A 24838-nucleotide genomic window follows, 5' to 3' on the forward strand; every position below is an offset into this window, starting at 1 on the left:
CTGCATTAGTCCATTCAGGAAGAACTAAGGAGCCAAAGGACAGAGGAAGATAATCCTCATTTACTGAGCATTAATTGTCCATATGGTATGCTTGACAATGACACAAACCTCCATTCTCAATCTTCTCCATTACTCCACTTCATGTACCCTATACTACAGCTAAACTCAATTTGCCCCAAACTCACATGGTAATAATAGGAACAGTAAAGAAGATCACTATGAAAATGCAGTTAGTTTTACTTTTTTCCAATTTCTACACATGTATTTTACTTAATTATTAAACAATTTTATTTTATTTTATTTTTAATTTAAATTTATTTATTTTAATTGGAGGCTAATTACTTTACAATATTGTATTGGTTTTGCATACATCAACATGAATCCGCCATGGGTGTACATGTGCTCCCCATCCTGAACCCCCCTCCCACCTCCCTCCCCGTACCACCCCCTGGGTCATCCCAGTGCACCAGCCCCAAGCATCCTGTATCCTGCATTGAACCTGGACTGGCGATTCATTTCTTATATGATATTATACATGTTTCAATGCCATTCTCCCAAATCATACCCCCCTCCCTCTCCCACAGAGTCCAAAAGATGGTTCTATTTAAAAAACAAAACATTACCAAGTATTAGGATAGGCTAAATCTTCTGCAGTAGTGTTCAAACTTTCAGTCAGTTTCAGTTCAGTTGCTCAGTCATGTCCGACTTTTTGCAAACTTTAACTTGCATAAGTTTTTAACATATAGAGTTCTGGGCCCCAGCCTCAGAGATTCTGATTCAGTATTCTGCGGTAGGGCCTTAGACTTTGCATTTCTAATAAGTATTTTACTGAAGCTATGCTCTTGGTCCAGGCATCACATCTTGAGAACACGTGCTATTTTAACACTACGCTCCACATCCCTGTGGTTTGCCACAGCAAAGGGTCATTTGTCACATGTGCAACTAGTCCTTCACAAGTTGGGGTGAAGGTGCAGTAGGGTGAGCTGTATGCTCCATAGCCACTCAGGGACACAGGCTGGACTCCATCTGCGTAGCTCTACCACTAGAACCCACCACATCCTTGGTTGTCAGAGCAGGGGGAGAGCCGTGGAGATCTCTCAGCCAAGCTACTCTCTCCTGTTTGACCTAGAAGTGACACATGTCATGTCTGTTCAGGGCCTATTGGCCAGAATTAGGCACATGACCCCTGAAGTTACCAGTCCTCCCAGAATGAGAAGACTATCAGTGAGCTACAATTCTCTAACAAAGGAATGATGTGTTTAAAGTAATTACATTTATCTAACTGAATTAGATTTGAGCAAACTCTGGGAGACAGTGAAGGACAGGAAAGTCTGGCATGCTCCAGTCCATGGGGTCCCAAAGAGCTGGACATGACTGAGTGACTGAACAACAGCTGAATTCAGTGTTTTATGGGACACAAATAATCTCCCTACATACAAAACTGCTGACCTTCTGATCTTACAGTGGCTGATTGATTGGAATATAGTTATATAAATATTCGCTCTTTACAGTAATTTTTTAAAAAAGTGTGAAACTGGCATAAGGATAAACATATAAACCAAGGGAATATTATAGAGGGCCCAGGAAACAAACTCTTGCACATTTGGTCAAATGATTTTCCCCAAAACTTGCCAAAACCATTCAAGGGGGGAAGGAATAGTCTCTTCAACAAGTAGTCCTGGGGAAACTGGAAATCCACAATTAAGAAAAATGAAATTAGATCCTTACTTTACATCAGATACAAAAACTACATCAAAATGGATTAAAACCTAATTTAAGAGTTAAAACTGTTAAACTCTTAGGTGAAAACATGGCAAATCTTCACAACCTTTAATTTGGCAGTTGTTCCTTAAAAATAATGTTAAAAGCACAGGCAACAGCAACAACAACAACAAAAACTAGATAAATTTGATTTCATTAAAATAAAAAAAAGGCTTTTGTACATCATATCAAGAGAGTAAAAAGACAACCCACACAATGGAAAAAATAATTGAAAATCTTAAGTCTAACAAAGGTTTAATACGCAGAATATGTATTAAAGAAAAAAACTCATACAACTCAACAATAGAGAGATAAACATCCCAACTAAAAAAACCTGGAGAGATTTGAATAGACATTTCTTGAAAGAAGATATATAAATGACCAAAAGATCTGAACATTATTCATTAGCGCAGTGCAAATCAAAACCACGGTGAAGTATCACTTCATACCCATTAGGATGACTATTATCAAACAAACAAAATCCAGAAAGTAACAAGTGTTCCTGAAATATGGAGAAATTAGAACCCATGTACATTATTGTTGGAGATGTAAAATAGTACAGTTGCTATTGAAAACTGTTGGCCATCCCTCAAAAGCTCAAACTAGAGAAGTACCATTCCAACTAGCAATTACAAAAGATTAAAAAACAGGGACTCCAGCAGAAGCATGTATGTCAATGTTTATTCAGGCATTATTCGCAACAGTTGAAAAGAGGAAATAGCCTCAGGCTCCATCAGCAGATAAATGGAGAGACACAGTGTGATATATACATACAGTGGAATATTATTCAGTCATAAAAAGGAATAAAGTTCTCAAACCTACTACAATATGGATGAACTCTGAAAATATGCTAAGAGAAATAAGCCAAACACAGAAGGATAAACACTATATAATTTTACTTATAAGAAATATTTAGAATAGGCACATTCATAGAGACAGGAAGGAGATTAGTGGTTGCAGCAAGGAATAATAGGGAATTATTGCTTAATGGGTAGAGAGTATCTTCTTAAGGTAATGGATAATTCTGAAGATCTTGGTGATGGTTTCACACACTGTGAAAATAATGCCACTGAATCGTACACTTAAAATGGTTAAAATGGCAAACTTTATTACATATATAAATATATATATATCTCACAATAAAAAAGAAACAAACACTAGTGTTATAGTACCTATGTATCATAGTAAAAAAATATAATCTCATTTTTAAAAGAATATCTGAACTGTGTATGGCATAATATATACCAGAACATAGATCATACTATCAAATAATAGGAGAAATTATCTTCTATTTATCTTATTACTTATCTATTATTATTAATAAAATCAGTTATTCTATTCCTTGCATCATTGATATTTAACATCATTAAATTATCATTTACTTTTAGCTTAAGGTTTTTTTTGAGAAATATCAGATGGAGTCAAGTGAAGTGGTTATAAGCACAGACCTTGTAGCTGGAATTCTCTGGATTTGAATCTGAACTCTACCATTCATTACTAAAGTGATCTTGGGTAAGTTACTTAATTCTCTGTGTCTCACTTTCCTCATTTTGAGCTAATAATAGTATCTACCTCGTACATTTTGGAAAGTAGATAAATTCTAACTTATAAAGCACATAAAGCAGTGCTATTTTATGGTAAGTTCTATGTGTGCACTAAGTTGCTTCAGTCATGTCCTACTCTTCGCGACCCTCTAGACTGCAGCCCACCAGGCTCCCCTGTCCATGGGATCCTCCAGGCAATACTGGAGTAGGTTACTATGCCCTCCTCCAGGGGATCTCCCCACCACAGGGATCTAAACCCAAGTCTCTTACGTCTCCTGCATTGGCAGGCAGGTTCTTTACCGTGAGTGCCACCCCAGAAGCTCAAGTGCCATATGTGTTTGTTAAATAAAATTTCTCCATACAGTGACTGGCTAATTTAATGTGAAATAGCCTCCAGATTCCCAAAGTAAAGCTGATGTCATGGCCTTAGTGGTTGTATCACATCCCTTTATTTGAAACAAATTTTGTGGAGGTTACTACAGTTTGACAAGCTTTAGAATGGCAGTGATAACAATGTCATTACATTTGGTGAAGAGAATAAAATGATTAAATTATGTCAAACTATCCCTGCATCTGAGACCCAGAGAAAATACAACTTATTCTAGTCCTTCACACTCAGACAGATGAAAAATGATGTCCAAATCTCTCCTCTTGGGGCAGGGAAGGTGAACTGCAGTCCTCCTGAGGAGTTTCTCAGGATAGAGACTGAAGAAGGAGGTTTGACGTAGAAATCCCTGTTTCACCAGCTACAGCTGAGAGAGATGCTAACTTCCAATTAGCCAAATCTACCAGGTGGGAGTCAAGAGGGGTGGCCATGGATTTCAAGAGCCAGAAAAGTGAACCTGAAAATAACAAGGCAATAGTTAACAGGAACGGAGAAGGCAATGGCACCCCGCTCCAGTGTTCTTGCCTGGAGAATCCCAGGGACGGGGGAGCCTGGTGGGCTGCCGTCTATGGGGTCGCACAGAGTCGGACACGACTGAAGTGACTTAGCAGCAGCAGCAGTTAACAGGAAGAGGTCGGGTAAACTGCCTGTAATATTACTGTTGTCTAAAACTTGCTTTAATGTGCAAACCACAGTCCTGGAACTAGAAGACAGATTGGGTCATTTGTTCATTCTACAAGCTGTTTAGACATATATTGAACCCTGCTCTGAACGATGCACTACGTGTGAAATGAGATGTGGAACCTTCAGACACAGCGATCCACTGTGGCTAAAAAGGAAAAAAATCTTTGAGACTTAGGAGGGACCCCAGGGAACTCGAACATTATTGCTGTTGTTTTTAAAAGGAAGTGAAAAAGGATACCAAATATTTCTTGCATGATGTCCCAGCAAGGAAATTCTTACACCTAGTTTAAAAGAAAGAAAGAAAAGAGGGAAGATTAAATCAATTTGGGAATAAAGCTCTTTTGACCTGGTGACTTATTGAAGCCAAAAGTCACTTCCCTTGATGGTCGTTGAGACGCCGTGTTTGTACTCACTTGATCCCTGGTCTCTTTTACTCTGCCCCCAACTCCCATTTGCCTGAGAACAGTTAAAAGGCGAAGCAGTAAATCAGGAAGTCTCCAAACCCAGCAGGGTTCAGTTTACAGTACTACAGGGTTAGGGCTGCAAACTGGAGTCGTCTAATTCCAGTTTCAAAGCTGAACATCTAATGGTGGATTATCATTAATGACAGACAGCATCGTGTCAAAAGGTTGTGTTGGGTTCCAGACCTTTTCATGCTTTAAATTCCTATGTTTAATCAAAGGTTAACCAAATCATTGCTGGTAACAAACTGTGGCTTAGAGGTACTGTGGGTGGCCTGTCTTTGCCCCTGAATCAGCCATTGCTGATAAGAAAAAGAATATTCAGATAGGCACATTCCTGGAATCTTACCACTTTATAAAAACTACAACAACCAGCTCCTGAGAAATTGGGGCAGGAGGGGCTATGACATTTTATCTTTAATTGGGAACGGATTTGATTATTTGAATATGTGATTACTGAATTGTTAATTTTTTTGTTTTGTTTTGTTTGGTCAAACAGAAATGTGTCCAACATGCGTGCCTGCTAATTTACTTCAGTTGTGTCAGATTCTTTGCTGTTCTATGGACTGTAGCATATATTAATATTTTTTTTTAATTTCCCAGACCTTACTTCAGCTGCTTCTCCAAGTCACTGGTAACTCTTTGCTGGGCCTCCACAGACTTGTGAAATTAGGAGAAAGTTCCTTGAGTTAGTACAGCTGATGGTAGATACAAAACTCCTTATTATGCTTATGCGGTTAGTTACTCAGTCATGTCTGACTCTTTGTGACCACATGGACTGCAGGTCACCAGGCTCCTCTTCCTTGGGATTGCCATTCCCTTTTCCAGAGGATCTTCCTGACCCAGGGATCAAACTCAGGCCTCTGGCATTGCAGACCTATTCTTTACTGTCTGAGCCACCAGGGAAACCCCTTATTATGCTTGTTCTTAGCCAAAAGTCCAAGAAGCAATTTGGCTTCCTTATTATGGTTTGCTTAGTAGGCAGAGATATAGGAGTCTGAATTATTTGCAGTAGCAAGAACTAAAGATGACATTTTCCTAAATACAACGTAGCTGGAGGTGTTTTAATTTTATATGGGTAAGAAGGCTATAAACAGTGGTTCTCAAACTTCAGACTGCCTAAGAATCACCAGGCTGCATCTTAGAAATGGGGAGTCCTAGTTTGAAGCCCCGGAGTTATTTAATCTGCCCCTTTGTTTTACAGATGCAGAAATAGGGATGCAGGAGTCAGAGCGAAGCCTTGTGCCCCAGGGCACCAGTCAGTCAGCTGAACTGGGATTGGAGTCCAGCTTCTGATGACTGTCTGGGGTGGGTAAGTATTCAGCATTGACTGGAACAAGATTTCTGTCCTGAGCCTAGACAGACACAGAAATAGCCTTCAGTTCATTGTGATAATGTTATATTAGCAGGAGAAACAAAGGGCTTTGGGACCAAGGAGGGAGTAAGTGCTGGGCTCCACTGAGGAATGTTGAGGGTGGGCTTGAAAGAAAAGGTGGAGTTTGCCAGAATGAGTGCAGTGCCATCACACAAGATCCTAGGAATGACGGTACAAAAGCACGGGTGCGTTACAGGGCTCGGTGCGGCCAGGCGGCTCTGAAAATTGTACATTGTCTATAATCCTCAGTGTGGGGCTTGGGCTGTGGGCCAGAGCAAAGGCTGAACACGGCTAGGGAAGTGCGTTAGGAACAGACTGTAAAGAACCTTGTAAGATATTCTAAGGAGCCGAGAATCACCTGGATGGCTCTTTAAACCAGAGCACTAAGGGCCCTCCCCCCCTCTCTCTCTCGCGGGGTTTCTGGTTAAGCAGGGCTGCATGGGGGGTGGGGGGAGCACCAGGAAACCTGCGGGTTTAACAGGCTCCCAGGTGAGTCCAGTGCTACGGCTCAGACCCAGCGACCATCTGCTGTGGGTGTTCAAAAGCCAGAAGCAGTTTAGAAAAATAAAGCGCAGGATAGCATTTAAATTTTAGAAAGAAAATCCAAGTTGGGATAGAGAAATTAGGGTGTGCTGGTTGCTGTGAAAAAAGAGGCCATACCGTCTATTTATTGCCACTTATCATGTGCTGCGTTCTGAGGTAAGAGCTGTTTCTAGCTTTCATTTAACATGTACTTAAACTAGACAACTGCTGAGTCTTAAGCATACCACTTAAGTTAGATCAGGCTGAGTGTTAGAATCATGGCTAATAGCCTTGCAAGGAGAGGAAGAGCTATAGGTTGTTGTTCAGTGCTAGGACAGGCTGTTGGCTGCTGGTGTGGTGGAATATTTCCACTGGAGTGGATGGAGTTTGGGCACAGCTGGCCCTTCATCAGCTGTTGTGTGAGAAGGGACACTGGTCCCCCTCCACCTCTTCTGGGCTCCAGTGGTCCTCTAAGTCAGGAAGGTTAGCTGCCTCTATTAGACTTCACCCTTCAAATTGTAGAGGCAAGTCACCAGGACCCAGCTTAAAATATGAGCTCCTCAACCCATGTTTCCAAGTTCTCCTTGATCTAGAGTGTTAGCTCCCACAACTGTGGAATGTACACCATTTATTTGTGAGAGCCTGGTTATCTTACCAGACCTCACAGATGCCATTTTTAGTCTAATCTTCATGTCATTTCTCATACGAGTAAAGCTTTTCTCCTTCCCTTTCAAGACAAATCCTACCCATCCTTCAAAGCCCAGTTCAGAGGATTCCTCCTTGAGCCCTCCCTGTATTTTCCATTATGAAATCCTGTAGCCGCAATTGACGTGTAATTCACCATTTAGTCCTTTATTATCCCTATTTCTGGTCCCTGCTTAATGTTGCTTCATCAGTTTTAGTTTCTCAGCCAGACTGCCGACTCTTCGGTCATTTCCTGTGCTAACCAGGAAATTAGTTGAGGTGTTCTGCCCAGGCTAGGGAAATCCCATTCTGAAGTGCTGATCCATAATATCAATCTATGATGTCAGGGAAAGCAAATGCACTTAACTTAAAACTTGAATCAAACATAAGTTATAAGTGGCACAGTAGATATTGTATCAAATTATCTAAGATAAAAAAATAGAGCAGCTTGTTCACTGGGCTTCAGCTACACCAACTTTATCTCAGTATTTCTTATGCTCTAAGCTCCTCCTTCCCAACAAGACATCTGATGTCCCCTCTGCCCAGTATTTGTTCCTTCTCCACCCACACCTTCTCCTGGACTATGCTCCCCCACAAACTGGATCTGTTCGATGTTCTCATAGCATCCTCCATCTTTCCTTATTTTTTGCATCCATTACAGTTTGAAGTTACACATGTGTCAGTGTGATTTTTCAATTAACCCCACTAGTCTGGCAGCACCTTGAAGGCAGGAAGAAGGTTTCGACCCCTTTATATCTTCAGCTTATAGCACAAAGCCTAGGCATATAAGGTATTATGTATGTATTTCTTGAATTAAAAATCATGTGAGCAAAAAATTTTTATAAAATTAAAGTAACTAAATGTGTCTGGTGTACTTGCCATTCACACTGGTCTGTGGTCGCATTTTCATTTTCTGTGGGCATATCTCAATTCTCGCAGACATCTGTCTTCTCTTTGTTTTTGGTTTCGCTGCTGTTGCTGTTTACTTGCTAGTTTCTAAAATGCAAGTGTCTAGCCATAAGAAGGGGCAGGATTAGTACAGACACTGAATCTTGAAGCTCCAGAAATGTGTCCTCTGCAGTCTCACCCCAGCCTTCCTATCCCCGTGTCCTGGACCACCTCCAGCTTGGCTTGACTCCTGGGTGACATGGCTCCCAGAACCCCCTCTCCTTGGCAGACTCCTGCGGGCTTCCAGATACAAGGGCAGCATCTTGCAGATCATCCCCAGATCTACCTTTCTAAGCCAACCTTCCTACTCCTCCTGTCCAGACCTATACTTATAAGCTTTCAGATGTTTTTGCCCACATATTTCACGGCCTGCAAACCTATCATCATAGAGACAAACATAACACTTGCTTTAGCCCCCTAGGCTGTGCTATCTTATTTGTCTTCATTGGCAGTAAGACAGTCACACTTTTGCAATTCTCACAGGCAGCCAAAGTGAGGATCATCGTAAATATTTCTCTTGGTTCATTTTCATCTTCTGTATTTTGTCCATAGTATTTACAACATGTCCACACTTACTAGAAAAGAAGAAATCCATGCTTTGCTAATCATATAGAGGAATTACAATAATGCCTCCCCTTTCTTTTGTCCATTTAATTTATACTGATTTTTATGTTCACACTAATGTGGTTGTCAAAGATTCTAACATGATTAACGTGTAGAGACACACACCGTTTCTCTGCAGAATATTACAAGCTCTTAAAAAATGAATGTCTTCAAAGATGCCACATGTGTCTCCTTATTTGCACTCTTTGTCTTCCTCCGCCTAACTCCTGCAGTCAAGATAGAAACTGGCTTCCCTTCAGCCCTTTTATTCTCTTTCATTACCTCTATACTTTCTATAATGACATCCTGAAACCTGGTGCAATCATTTCTTCAAAGAAGATCAAGAATTGACTATAGTGGCCTACTTGCTCCAAACTATGCAATGACACTTATGGCAGAAAGTGAAGAAGAACTAAAGAGCCTCTTGATGAAAGTGAAACAGGAGAGTGAAAAAGTTGGCTTAAAACTCAGCATTCAGAAAACTAATCATGGCATCTTGTCCCATCACTTCATGGCAGATAGATGGGGAAACAATGGAAACAGAGACTTTATTTGGGGGGCTCCAAAATCACTGCAGATGGTGACTGCAGCCATGAAATTAAAAGATGCTTGCTCCTTGGAAGAAAAGTTATGACCAACCTAGACAGCATATTAAAAAGCAGAGACTACTTTGCCAACAAAGGTCCAGCTAGTCAAAGCTATGGTTCTTCTAGTCGTCATGTATGGATGTGAGAGTTGGACTATAAAGAAAGCTGAGCACTGAAGAATTGATGCTTTCGAACTGTGGTGTTGGAGAAAACGCTTGAGAGTCTTTGGACTGCAAGGAGATCCAACCAGTCCATCCTAAAGGAAATCAGTCCTGAATATTCATTGGAAGGACTGATGCTGAAGCTGAAACTCCAATACTTTGTCTACCCGATGAGAACTGACTCATTAGAAAAGACCCTGATGCTGGGAAAGATTGAAGGCAGGAGGAGAAGGAGATGACAGAAGAAAAGATGGTTGAATGACATCACTGACTTGATGGACATAAGTTTGAGTGAGCTCTGGGGGATGGTAAAGGACAGGGAGGCCTGGCGTGCCGCCATCCATGGAGTTGCAAAAAGTGGGACTGAGTGACTAAACAACACTTGAAAAACCAATCTTAAAATGATTGGGAAGCATGTTAATTATTTCCAACCTGTTATTAATAATCAACCTAGATTAACCATCCCTATATTTAGCTGAAGTCTTTATTTAGATTCTGACTGAAACAGTCTTTAAATTCTGTGGGGATAAAAAAGAATCATGGACTGAACAGTCTAAAATGTTAGAATATCTTGACATAATGAGAAAATGAATTGTGACAAAAATAGTTTTCCTTCCTATTTCCTTTTGTGTCCTGGCATCTCTCATGATCTTTGATGCATAACAAGTGCTAAATAAAGATTTGTAGAATGAATAAATTAATGTAAACACGATACATAAAAAGCTGTAGCATGTGTTCCTACCAATTCCACAGTATGCAGTGTTCTCAATAAAATACGCTATAGTTTAATTTCTGAGTTTTGGAAACAACCCTGAAGATGCAGCCAGAATACATCATTTAAACTATGTTTTGAAAATATCACTAATTTATGTTTCATTTTAGAAGAATGGAATTTCTAATTTATTTCCCAGAGTCTTGTAAAAGGGTGGTATTGATTATGATGCTCTATTTATACTTTGGAATCTCTCTAAGGTTTAAATTCAGCTTGAAAGCAGGGTCATGAATCTGTTCCTGAGTAAGTGTGAGGCAAAGTCGCTATAATCAGATAACTTTAGTATTCACAGTAAAAAATAAAAATAACACTGAAGTCATTTTAGGTAGACAGTTTGAGATGGCTCCCCTGAGTGCCCTTAAGTAATTTTACATTCTGAGATCCCCGAAACCTTGATTGATGCATTGATAAATGGTTTCTTCTGTTTTAGATAACAAAGCACCAATGACTAAAACTAAAGCCAAGTTTTGCCTTTAAAAGATATTCTCCAGTGAATGTCAAGCTATATCAAAGCTTGAGTCACACTGCAGTGCATATCATGAATATTGTGCTGATCATAAATTTCAACTCTAAGTCCAGATCTTATAATGACAAGTCTGCTATCAAACAGTTATATTGTGGGTGAGAACTCTCTGAAGACTGACAGCAGGGATTACAAGGTCAGCCTTGGCTCCAGTGAATTCCATAAACTTGTGAATAAGAAGTCCTTATTTCTTCAGGATTTTAAGTGTCATGATAAGGAATGGAATATGTCAATAGCCTTGAATCTGTAGGTTTCCTGTCTTAGGTGTCTGGATTTGATCACATCTCAGGTAATAGTTTTGCCTTATAATTATTTAAGGTGAATCATTTGGAGACGTGGATGGCTACAGTGACTCAGTAACATTTGAAGTTAGTTGGAGCTCAAGTGAATTCATTCGTTTTAATCCACTATTTTGATTAATATGGTGGCGCCAGTGGTAAAGAATCCGCCTGCCAATGCAGGAGACATAAGAGATGTGGGTTCAATCCCTGGGTCCGGAAGATCCCCTGGAGAAGGTAATGGCAAAAGGACACTCCAGGATCCTTGCCTGAAAAATCCCATGGACAGAGGAGCCTGGTGGGCTGCAGTCCATGGGGTCGCAAAGAGTCAGACATGACAGAAGCGACTTAGCACAAGTGAATTCATTAGATTCAATCTACTATTTTGATCGATATCAGTCCTAGAGTAACTAGAAAGACTCCTGGAGTAGGAAATGGTAACCCACTCCAGCATTCTTGCCTGGAAAATCCCATGGATAGAGGAGCCTGGTGGGCTACTGTCCATGGGGTTGCAAAGAGTGGGACATTGACTGAGCGAGTACATACTGCAGAATAACCCATCGCAAGGTGGTCGATTTGGAGCACTTCCTTGATTGTTCATCTTACTATCAATGATTGTTTGCTTCCAACTGTTCTTTCAAAAGTGAGCTTTAGCTGATCCTGAACATCCAATCTAATCCAGATTGCAATAAGGAAATACACAAAAGCTTTCTCTGCCTCAGTTCTCTCGTTAAGAAACTAGACTTTCTCTCACTACAAATGCCATTATCCAGAACCTAAGTGTAGCGGGATCCACAGCCACTTGAGTGGCGTCCTCCTTGGCCTGTGCGGCTGACTCAGCCTCACCCATTGGCCCACGTACTCCATCCTTCTTGTCTCTGTGCCCTCTGCCTTCAGTGCCGTAACTTTTCTGACAGTCTCCGCTCCAGGGGGCCAATCCCTTTATTTTCAGTTTCCTGACCCTTTTAGCTATTTGTATTACTCTTTATTTCATGTGTCACTGGCCTGTCTCTCATTCTCAAACAGGCAGAAACAATGTGGGTTTTTTTCCTGGCATTTCACCCAGAGCCAGCTGCAATACTCAGTGTACAGTAGATACTCCAGATGAGTGAAGGGGCATCAGTGCAATTTGGGAAAACCTTTCAATAGCTTATCATACCTCTTCAAAACTCTTTTTTTTTTTTTTTTTGGTTAACCCTTCAAACCAACTTTGAGGCTACTTGAAAACAAACAGTAACGTGAATTATTATGTTTACATCCTCCCGCTCTCCTTTCATCATTCACAAGAGGAAACTTTCTGGAAGTATATTGCCCAAGTGTAGGCACATGGAGAAAAAAGGAAGAAATTCAGGAGGAAAGACTCATCCTCACGCTAATGATTTGGGATTGGTCTTATTGATTAATGGTCATAATTTGTTATGTAGTGCTGATATTAAAAGAGATTGTTTAGTTAAGACACCTAGTTTAAAATAAGTTATTCTGTTGATACGGTTGTGAAAGTAAGAAGCTGGGAAATTGTGCCTATTTAGTGCTATGGGTTAGACTTTTCTACCTTAATCATTTCTGAAATAATCTTAATGTGTGGAAGGCTAGTTGCTCTTCTGTAAGTCTGATACTATTGTTTCTTAGAGCTGGTAGCAAAGCAGAAGCAGGCTATTGAAGTAAGTGAAGCTGAAAGCAAATGCTTCAGCACCACACCTGTTAATGACTGAAATGAAAGGCCAATTCAAACACTGCTGGTCGTCAAAAACTGCTTGTGTTACCACAAATTCACTTATGACTCTCTTGGGAGCATCACTGCTGTGAAACCTATAGAATTAGAAACCACCCCCAAATTCTGCTCAGCAGAGAATGCAAACATTTCACTCAAATGGCACTCTTTTGTCAAATGAGCAGCGGCAGGGAAATTGATGAGGGTGCTAATTATTCTTGAAAGAGCCAGAGAGGAGTGGAGAACACTCAAAGACTTCACAGTGAAGCTGGGAGTAAGGGGATGAATTTCTCCAAACTTTAAAAGGCATCAAATCCGCAAACAGGGATGTGAATTAGAAACAGGTCTCCTCCTGTATTGCTACCCTGACATTTCCCTTGTGGATTAAGGCAGTTGGAGTATAAATTTTTGAAAATTGTGAAATTTTCCCTTCTTTCTAACACTGAATTCCTATGCATAAAAGAAGGATATAGATCATAACTGCTTTGACTGATCTTTTGTCTTTTGGGGTTTTATAAAAATTAATGTTCTTTCTTTCCCCTACATACCAAAAAGGAACACCATGGTAGTTCAAATGGTGAAGGATTTCAGAGAAAGGCTCAGCTACTCATTATTTAAGCTAATTATGCAAATATGAAATTATCCTGGACTTTCAAAAAGCCAAGTAGAATTTGGTTTTTAACACAGAGATGCATCAAAGTTGCAAATCAAAAATTTCAAGAAGAGCTAGAGCAAATTCTTTGACTTAATACATTAAAAAAAATTAGCAGCTATTTTAATCTCCATGCAAGGGAAAACAAAATATCCTAATTATCTTCTGCATGCCTCTTCAGATAATAAAGAAGATACTAGGAAGCAAGGACCTGAAGAAGAGAAATACTTTGGGAGAGCAGGAACACATTGCCAAAAGAGGAGACCTTGGGTTCACTCCCCTTATATGTATTTGCATTTTCAATTAGACATGGTTAAATATTGAGAATCTTCCAAGCCTAGAGAAATGTGAAATTTTATTCTTGGGAAATCAAGTGGCATGACTGGTGTTAAGGATAGAAAAGATCTAAATGTATACCAGAGAAGGATGAGTCGCTTGATATCCCAAAAACATATCAGTGAGATAGCAACAGATTTTCAGTGCAAGTTTACCATTTACTGAGCACTGTTGTAGATCTGATGACAACGTGTACTCATCTTTAAATTGTTTATTACTCATTAGTAGCATAAGAAACTTGTGGCAATCTTATGAGAACCTGTTTATTTTAAGATACAGCATAGAGAAAGATGTCATGTGAAAGTATGAAGTTAGGAAAACCGATTCTCCATGCTGACAGGGAGAAGAAAACTTACGGTAATTAAATATGCACAGTTACTTGCTTTGCCTAATTGTAGAAACATTCCTACTGGCTAAAGTATGCTTTCCTGCTTTTGAATTGACCCTGAAGTCTTTCATTATTAATTTAATGGGGAGCATAAGCAATCCTGAGAAGTCCTCCCGTTTCTCACCTTCTGTGTCACCTCTCGACAATCACAAAGGGTGGTTGGTAGCATCAGACTCAGTTGAGCACAGTGACTTTAATTTCTTTCTTTTATCCACTTTAAAGTGTTTAGTCTACCATAGGAACTCAGACAGAGCCAGGTATACGCAGACAAAGGTATTGGTTATTAAAGGAAGCTATTACAAGGAATTGTGGTTGCATGACCCCATTTGAAGCGAGGAAATGTGTCCACTCAACTAGGACAGAAAAGACATGTTCTTCCCAGAGGTTTGCCAAAGCTTGTTTTAGGCCAATACATTCGATCTCCATGATTTCCCACAACTGGGGCTATAGTTCAATAAAGTGGAGTAACACTGTCCTTGGTTTCTGAAAATAAATACAAACTATGGGCACCATCTGGACATGCAGGTGCAACTGAGAATCTTGTTCACCCTGTGCCCATTAAGCCAGGACAGCATGTTCTGTCCAAGGATGCCCAGATCGTGGCTTCAGAGATGCTGCCAAAGGAAGGGAACCTTTTTCCAGGCAGGATGGGTTATTCAAGGGGCTTGTAAATGTTCTGTGGTTATTCAGTTTTACAACCACTATGTCTGGATTACAGGAAATTATTCTAAACTAGGGCAGAAAGCCTATATTAGAAGCAATCCAAATAGCTTCAGAATAAGGATAGGGACTCAAATATTTAAAGAGGTTTTGTCTTTTTGTCTCGTTTTGTTTTTTTACTAGAAAGTTGCTAGATTGGCCAAGCCAAAGCCCATAAAACAGTAGGGTGTGACCACTGTCTCAGGCAGATTATTGATTGCTAACATTTTTAAAAAATCTTACATTATATTTATTCTGTTGAAAAGTATGTGCTTAGTCATATCTGACGCTTTGTGACCCTATGGATTGTAGCCAGCCAGGCTCCTCTGTCCATGGGATTTTCCAGGCAAGAATCCTGGAGTGGGTTGCCATTTCCTTCTCCAGGGGATCTTCCCAGCCGAGGGACTGAACTTGCATCTCCTGCATTGGCAGGCGAATTCTTTACCCCTATGCCTTTGAAAAGTATACTTGAAAGCTAATACATGTGTTGGGCTTCTTTTTTTCCCCCAGCTGTGTCTAAAGCAGGAAATGATAGATTGTTCTCTATTTCCTCACATGTGAGAAAAGAATTGTCAAGCAAATAATTGGCTCAGAAAATTTCTGCCCAGTTTTGTGGGTTCAGGGGACCTTAGATACAGTGTAAGAAAGACTCAAAATGAGAGTAAAGAGAGGGTGGAAGGGCATGTCCTTCAAAGCCTTCCTGTGTGACATACTGGTTATACATTATCTCTCTTCTGTCATTTAGATCCTCCCCTCTTGTGTTTTCTTTCCCCTTCTTTGAACTTTGGGCAATAATCAAGCCTCCAGGCTGTGCTGCTGCTTAGAGGTCCCCAGAGGCATTGGGGGAGCTGGTAGGTTGAGACTGCCTGCCAGCCACCTCATACATTTGCTACGCTAGTCCACTCATCTCAAAACAGCCATGTTCTCAAGACTTTATAGAAGTCTTTATCAGAAGTCCTCTGATAGAAGAAGATTTTTCTTAAACAAGAATTTTGGAAATTTACAAAGCATTTCCTCATACAAACCACTTCAGAAGGATCCAGATTATTCACAGCTTGTATATGATTACAAATGAAGTCTCCTCTCAGTAGGCAGTATCCCAGCTCCAGACCCGCACAAAGCAAAAATAGCACATGCTGTATGATTCCTCTTTTCTGAAAATGACTTCGCACCTTCACTGTAATAATATCCTCAAAAAATTCCAATGAGTCAAAATAACAAGAGCAAGGGGCTCCATTCCCTCTAACCATGGACTTGCTAAGTAGAGCTCTATTGGACTCCTTAAAAGGCTTGTGCAGTTTCTCTCCCAATAAGGTTCAAATAGACTGATGTGTAATTCCGAGTAATTTGCCAGCCCTTCTCCCTTTTTATCATAATATGGTTATGTTAATTATTGTCTTATCTTCAGGGATCTCATTTTGAGCTCAACTAAGTTGTGAAATTATCTATTGACACTTCTCCAATTTCTACTCTAACTTCCTTTATCAGTGTTGGATGTATAATGTTTGGCTTGATGCCCTGTTAATTATAACATCTAATACTTGCAGAGTCCCAGCCAAAGTGTTCACACAGTCTGTTTGATATCCAGAGCAACTTAATCCCCACTTTAGGCAAATCTCTCTCCTCGCTGTCCACCGCTGATTTTGGGATGGGGAAATAATGATTGTTCTGCAATTTTTCCTACTTCTTTGGCTTTCATTACTCTCCTTTCAAAATTATGCTTCTTTCTCCCCCTTTTGTGAAATCAGTGTTTTCTATCACTATTTATTTATTGCATATAAAAGAATTCTGTAAACTAAAAGTTTGAGGAAAAAATGCATCCTTCTGCCTATCAAACCACAAAAATTTGTATTGTCTTTGGAACTGTAGGTTACAGGAAATACAAGTTAAAACAATAATTTTATATAATTGGGCTTAACAACTTGGCAAAATAAAAAGGATAAATTATTGATGAAGATATAATTGGTATACCCTTTCTAAGAAAAAGCTGGAAATATGTATGAAACATTTTTAAATACACATATGTTTTAAGTGGCTTTGCCTTAAAATTTTTTATCCTAAGGTTATTATTAAAATCATGGTCAAAAAGATTGATGAACAGATACATTACTGAACCATTACTTGTTTTATCTTTTTCATTAAAAAAATATTTTTAAAGTATAGCTGATTTACAATTTTGTATTAGTCTCTGCTGTGTAGCAAACTGATTCAGTTATACATATATCCACTCTTTTTTAGGTTCTTTTCTCATACACGTCACCACAGAGTATTATAGAGTTCCCTGTGCTATACAGTAGGTCCTTATTAGTTATCTATTTTATGTATAGTAGTGTGTATGTCCGGAGAAGGCAATGGCACCCCACTCCAGTACTCTTGCCTGGAAAATCCCATGGATGGAGGAGCTTGGTAGGCTGCAGTCCATGGGGTTGCTGAGAGTCAGACATGATTGAGCAACTTCACTTTCACTTTTCACTTCCAAGCACTGGAAAAGGAAATGGCAACCCACTCCAGTGTTCTTGCCTGGAGAATCCCAGGGACGGGGGAGCCTGGTGGGCTGCCATCTATGGGGTCGCACAGAGTCGGACACAACTGAAGCGACTTAGCAGCAGCAGCAGCAGCAGTGTGTATGTCTAGAGAAGGCAATGGCACCCCACTCCAGTACTGTTGCCTGGAAAATCCCATGGACCAAGGAGCCTGGTGGGCTACAGTCCATGGGGTCACTAAGAGTCGGATACAACTGAGTGACTTCACTTTCACTTTTCACTTTCATGCATTGGAGAGGGAAATGGCAACCCACTCCAGTGTTCTTGCCTGGAAAATCCCAGGGATGGGGGAGCCTGGTGGGCTGCCGTCTATGGGGTGGCACAGAGTCGGACACGACTGAAGTGACTTAGCAGTAGCAGCAACAGCAGTGTGTATGTCAACCCCAATCTCCCAGTTTATTCCTCCCCCCTCCTTTCCCCCTGCTTGTGTTCTACAACTGTGACTCAATTTATGTTTCACAAATAAGTTCACTTTACCATTTTTTTAGACTCCACATATAAGCAATATCATATGATATTTGTCTTTCTCTGACTTACTTCACTCAATATGACAGTCTCTATGTCCATCCATGTTGTTGCGATGGCATTATTTCATTCATTTTTTATGGCTGAGTAATATCCCATTGTGTATATATAAATACTATATCTTCTTTCTCCATTCCTCTGTCAATGGCTATTTAAGATGTGTCCATGTCCTGGCTATTGTAAATAGCACAGCAATGAATATTGAGGTGCATGTATATTTTTGAATTATGATTTTCTCCAGATATATGCCTAGGAGTATGATTGCTGGATTATATCATAGCTCTATATTTTTAGTTTTCTAAGTAACGTCCATACTGTTCTCTACAGTGGCTATACCAATTTACATTCCCATGAACAGTGTAGGAGTAAACCATTAATTGTAATCAAATGTTGTACAATGGGAGATTGATTAAGTAAACTGGCTACATTTATGGAATAAAATGTTATGTGGGCATTAAAAATTAGGTTTTATTGCAAAATTCTTATTCTTTTAAGTAAAAATTGAGCAGACTATAAAATTTTACATATGGAATAAAGATCTAACTGTACATAATTTTTATTGAATTGAAAAATTTTGTATCTCTAAAGTTTTGATTTTCAAGTGTCAAGTGTGAGTTTTGCATACTCCTCTTACTTGCAGCTGCAGCTTTTAAAAACAAGTCGATCACTTCAGACTTCAAAATGAGGCTAAATGAAATATGTCATATAACATAGTATCATAATATGCTTTTTTGAAAACAGATTATTAATGTTGCTCTAAAAATAGAAAGCTAAAATAAATTGTTCAAAGAAAAATATTTTCTGTTATTGAGTGGTTAGGTATAAATTTTTTTTTCCTTTTCAAAATTCTAAGGCGAAAACGTTTTGCATATTTGTTATCTTTCTACAACTAATTCACAAATTTATTAGCCAGGTCTGTAGGTGTTAATGTGTCCTAAAGACAGGCAGACAGAAGTTGCTCTCGGTTAATACTATGGCTGTCTTTAAAGCTGGCAAATTGCCAGCCCCATTCTAACATAACAGGTATAGTAATAAATAAACAATGGATCGTCAATAAAAATCTATTCGTTTCAACAGTTATTCAGTGAGCCTCTATTACATTTCTAACTTTGTCTCATATAGATAGGAAGAGATATAAGAATTATTGCGTTCTAAATTCAAGAACTAAGATTTTAACAAAGAATAGGAAGTGGCACAAATGAGAACAGTAGTAATATCACAGACATATGTGAAGAGATGGCATAAAATTCAGAGGCATGACCAAAATCAGAGAAATAGTTAAAAGGGGTATCATAAAAAGGTGATTGGAAAAGCTGATTATTGTTGGTTGGGTCTGAGTAGACAGCAGGGAAGGTAAACGTACAGGACAGAGCACTGTACAGCAGTAATGGGCAGGGACAGAGACAATGGAAAACGGAGGGAGAGTCACTGCTCTGACTTAGCAGGTTGCTGTCAAAAGCTCAGTGAAGATCCGGTGTTGTCAGATCTTGGATTTCCCTGCCAGTAGACAAACACTCCAATGTTCTTGCCTGGAGAATTCCAGGGACGGGGGAGCCTGGTGGGCTGCCGTCTATGGGGTCGCAAAGAGTCGGACACGACTGAAGTGACTTAGCAGCAGCAGCAGCAGACAAAGGGAAGTCGTGGCCAAGATAGCAAAGTCTGTTGATTCTATTCACCCAGCCCTAGCCCACAAATAGGTCAGGTTCCAATCAGAAAAGCCGAGCTCTAGGAATATAGATATAGATATAATTTATTATAAGAATTTGACCTTATGCAATTGTCAGAGCTGGTTACATAGTCTATTTGAAGCTGTTGTTTATTAACTTGTGTCTTTTGCTGGAAGCCAAAGTCTAGAAAACAAGTGGTTAAGAAGGGAGAATGGACATGAATGGGGAACAAGGAAAAACTAGAGCCAGTAACATGAAAGCAGGAGGCAGTGGTACTCATCAGCGCTCACAAGGAATCCCCCCAGGAGCTTTAAAAACATTGATGTGCAGGTCCCATCCCCGGAGATCCTGATTTAATTGGTCTGTGACATGACCTGGACTTCAGGATTTTTTAAAGCTCCCCAGATTCTAATACACAGCTAAGGTTGAGAATTCCTTGTGAGAATTTGCTTTGGTAATGGCAGTGTGATTTAAAGGCTGGGGGAAATCTCTCCCTCCTAACACATGCATATGTGTCCATCACAAACCTGTCAGACTGCACAAGAGTTTATCCTTAGCGGCTCATCCCATCGAAGCCTCTTCATTCCTTTTTAAAATTCATATCCTTCTGCTAAATGTGACATCTTGAACTTACAATGAGTTTATCTTACCTAGAATCATAAAAATAATTTGGAAAGAATCTCAGAGGCCTCAAGTTCAAACTAGCAAGTATTTTTACTGTGATTTTTATAGATAAGGAAGCTGAAACTCAGGGATGTCTTTCTCCAGCATTATTCTTCCCTGTAGCATTTATTTTGGTGTAGGTGTGGGGAGAGCTTTTAATTAACGTCCTTCTTCTTACATAATATTTTTTTAAAATAAGAGGTTTTAGACTGTACTTGTGTGACTATGAATTTTTTAAAAACCTTGTGCTTTTATGTCAATCTATTTTAGGATTTAAGATAAATTATTTTGGGGTAAGGATCCTCATAAATGACATTTTAACCTTTAATATGCCTCATTTATCTAAATCAGCATTTCCTGCTCTGTCTTCTCATCACCCTGTGATTACTTCCTATGATCTACCTTTCTCTCTTTGTACCTTTCATCTTAATCCACAGTGTCTCTACCCTGCTGGCCAAAGAGAATATATCATTGCCAAATTGGAAAGCAAAAAGATCCCCCCCTTCTATTAAAAGACATAAACAGCGGTCATATAATGTATATGTCTATTCTCAAAGACGTGTTAGACATTTTGCTTATCTGGAATTGTTTGAGGTTCCTCTGGGGTGAATGAATCAAACTCTATAAATTTGCAGCATATTAAATAAATCAATCCCTAAAGGTAAAGTTCTGGTCTAAGCTTTGACTACTCTGATTGGAGCCCACCCTTTTTCTCCCCTCTAATCAGCATAGTCCAGTCTGAATCAGCCTATCTGAATCAAACCGAGGTATTCTAGGACCAGATGCTTGTGTAATGAAAGATATGATCTCATCAGAGACTCCATGTTCTAAGAGGCTCACACAAACAGGAGATTATAACCAATATGTTTATTACTCTTCATGACCTAAGTCCTAATTGGAATCATGCAAATCTTCTTGTCAAAATCCTATTGCTGGTTTACCTCTCCATCAGGGAGAAACAGTCATTTTTCTGTATAATAACATGAACAGAAAACAAATAACTGCAAACCTTTAGATAATTTAAAATCCTCTTAAGCCTAGTCTTTTTCTTTCTTTAATATCTAATCTGAAGCATAAGGGTAAATGCAGTGTTTGAGTATATATTGTTTAAGACATTATTTACACGAGGGATATTGCTGCAGTATACTGAGCTGAGAAGATACTTATGTACTGTTAATCGCTCTAGTCATGTCTGACTCTTTGCAACCCCGTGGACTATAGCTCTCAGCCTCCTCTGTCCATGGAATTCTCCAGGCAGAAATACTGGAGTGGATTGCCATTTCCTTCTCCAGAGGATCTTTCTTACCCAGGGATCAAACCCAGGTCTCCTCCATTGTAGGCAGATTCTTTACCATCCGAGCCACCAGGGAATGATACATTTTGCAACCAGAGAGAGAAAAAAATCTCTTAAGATTTTTCATAAATGTGACCAAGATTCTCCATTGACTGACCTCATCCAATCAATTTTAAAGAATTAAATGAAAAATAAGTCTTTAATTATACCTATACAAAAAGGACTGAAAAAAAAATTACTTTCACTTGGGAAACTTGCTAATGTGATCTGAGGTGCTTTTTTTTAAGGTTTAATATTTAAGAGGGCTTTGCTGATAGCTCAGTTAGTAAAGAATCTGCCTGCAATGCAGGAGACCCTGGTTCAATTCCTGGGTTGGGAAAATATGCTGGCGAAGGGATAGGCTTCCCACTCTAGTATTCTTGGGCTTCCCTTGTGGCTCAGCTGGTAAACAACTCACCTGCAATGCGGGAGACCTGGGTTCAATCCCTAGGTTGGGAAGATCCCCTGGAGAAGGGAAAGGCTACCCACTCCAGTATTCTGGCCTAGAGAATTCCATGGACTGTATAGTCATGGGGTTGCAAAGAGTTGAACATGACTCAGCGACTTTCACCTTCAATATTTAAGAAGTCTCAGGAATTTTCCTTCAGAACTTTGGAATCTATTCACAGATTAATGATTTTGACCACACATTTCAATTCTCTCCTCTTCATTTTGAATCAAATAATATGCAAAAGATGTTTTAATAAAATGTGTTTTGTGGTTCACACATTTTTATAATAATCAACATAGAACCGTGTGGTAAGCATTCCTGAATTTTAGTCTTTAACTCCACCATATACTTGTTATGTGAAAATTACCTTTTTGAAGAGCTCTCATTTGTAACAACCTATTGTGTGAGAACTAAAGATAATGTATGTAAAACTCTTTGAAAACTGCCTGACAAAATAGAAGCTACTTAAGAGAAAAGAGCCCTTTTAAAACAAAACATGTTTATTCATGAGAGAGCTGCTATTCCATCAAGTTTTATCTTCTCCGAAAGGATCAGATCAGATCAGTCGCTCAGTCGTGTCCGACTCTTTGCGACCCCATGAATCGCAGCGTGCCAGGCCTTCCTGTCCATCACCAACTCCCGGAGTTCACTCAGACTCACGTCCATCGAGTCAGTGATGCCATAAGGATAGTCCTCCAAATTTTGCCACTTCTTCCTCATCCTTACAATCTCTTCATACATTGCTATCTGATTAATGTCTTTTATCATTATAAAGATCTTTATTTTTCTCTATTTAATATTCTTACAGGATCATGATATTTAACATTAAAGGAATGTTATAAACTAGACTGGGCTTCCCTAGTAGCTTAGATGATAAAGCATCTGCCTGCAATGCAGGAGACCCGGGTTCAATCCCTGGGTTGGGAAGATCCCCTGGAGAAGGAAATAGCAACCCACTCCAGTATTCTTGCCTGGAGAATTCCATGGACAGAGGAGCCTGGCAGGCTACAGTCCATGGGGTTGCAAAGAGTCAGACACAACTGAGTGACTAACACACAACACACACAAGAAACTAGCCTATTGCTGTAGATAAAGTTAATATTGTATGCTTGTGCATTTGTGTGCGTTTTGTTATAAATTGTTTTTATCAGTCACTCTCCATTTTACCCCAACTTTACCACCCCAAGTGGTTAATCTAATTTCTGTCTCAATAGATTTGCCTGTTTTAGACATTTCATGTAAATGGAATCATATATCATATTAGACATACATAGACACACATCATAAGGGCTTCCCAGGTGGCGCTAGTGGTAAAGAACCTGCTTGCCAATGCAGGAGACATAAGAGATGGCAGGATCAATCCCTGGGTCAGGAAGATGCCCTGGAGAAGGGCATGGCAACCCATGACAATATTCTTGCCTAGAAAATCCCATGGACAGGGGAGACTGACAGGCTATGGTCCATAGGGTGGCAAAGAGTCAGACACAACTAAAGTGACTTAGCATAGCACACAGATCACATTTTGTTTATCATTTATTAGATGAGTCATTTGAGCTGTTTCTACTTTGGGGGCTGTTATGAATATTGTTGCTATGATATTTATGTAGAAGTTTTTGTGAGGACTTTTGAACTGTGGTGTTGCTTTTGAACTGTGGTATTGGAGAAGACTCTTGAGAGTCCCTTGGACTGCAAGGAGATCCAACCAGTCCATCCTAAAGGAAATCAGTCCTGAATATTCATTGGAAGGACTGATGCTGAAGCTGAAACTCCAATACTTTGGCCACCTGATGCAAAGAACTGACTCATTTGAAAAATGCTGGGAAAGACTGAAGGCAGGAAGAGAAGGGGACGACAGACGATGAGACGGTTGGATGGCTTCACCGACTCAATGGACATGAGTTTGAGTAAACTCTGGGAGTTGGCAATGGACAGGGAGGGCTGTCGTGCTGCAGTCCATGGGGTTGCAAAGAGTTGGACACGACTGAGCGACTGAACTGACTTGTGGGGACATATGTTTTCATTTCTCTCAAGTTTTTCTCTAGGAGTGGAATTGCTGGGTAGTGGCGCTAGTGGTAAAGAACCTGCCTGCCAATGTAGGAGACAGAAGAGACATGGGTTCAATCTCTGGGTTGGGAAGATCCCCTGGAGGAGGGCATGGAAACCCACTCCTGTATTCTTGCCTGGAGAATCCCATGGAAGGGTAGCCTAGCAGGCTACAGTCTATAGGGTCTCACAGAGTCAGACACAACTGAAGCAACTTAGCATGCACATGATAACTCTATGTTTAATCTTTTGAAGAACCACCAGATGATTTTCCATCATCTTACATGCCCACTGGCAATGGATGAGTGTTCTCATTTCTCCACATCCTCATCATCATATGTTATTTTGTGACTTTTTAATTAAATCTATAGGGCTTCCCTTTTGGCTCAGCTGGTAAAGAATCTGCCTGCAATATGGGAGACCTGGATTGGATCCCTGGGTTGGGAAGATTCCCTGGAGAAGGGAAAGGTTACCCACTCCAGTACTCTAGCCTGGAGAATTCCATGGATTCTCCATAGGTCGCAAAGAATTGGACATGA

General features: G+C 39.9%; 2 long non-coding RNA genes across 3 annotated transcripts; one reads left to right on the top strand and one right to left on the bottom strand.

Annotated features, from left to right (window-relative positions):
• Window positions 1–3735: 3735 nt before the first annotated feature.
• Window positions 3736–5597, bottom strand: LOC129626968 (uncharacterized). 2 transcript variants are annotated; one of them, XR_008702350.1, is made up of 4 exons: window positions 5446–5597; window positions 4788–4830; window positions 4613–4655; window positions 3736–4147 (listed from the first exon to the last, which is right to left on the bottom strand). It is a non-coding gene; the product is annotated as an uncharacterized LOC129626968 (long non-coding RNA). The 2 variants fall into 2 exon arrangements; XR_008702349.1 differs by lacking the exon at window positions 5446–5597 and having other exon boundaries at window positions 4788–4914.
• Window positions 4871–17157, top strand: LOC129626970 (uncharacterized). The gene is made up of 3 exons (XR_008702353.1): window positions 4871–5002; window positions 6040–6147; window positions 13833–17157. It is a non-coding gene; the product is annotated as an uncharacterized LOC129626970 (long non-coding RNA).
• Window positions 17158–24838: the final 7681 nt, after the last annotated feature.

Source organism: Bubalus kerabau, chromosome 14, assembly GCF_029407905.1.
Source record: "Bubalus kerabau isolate K-KA32 ecotype Philippines breed swamp buffalo chromosome 14, PCC_UOA_SB_1v2, whole genome shotgun sequence".
Taxonomy (NCBI): domain Eukaryota; kingdom Metazoa; phylum Chordata; class Mammalia; order Artiodactyla; family Bovidae; genus Bubalus; species Bubalus kerabau.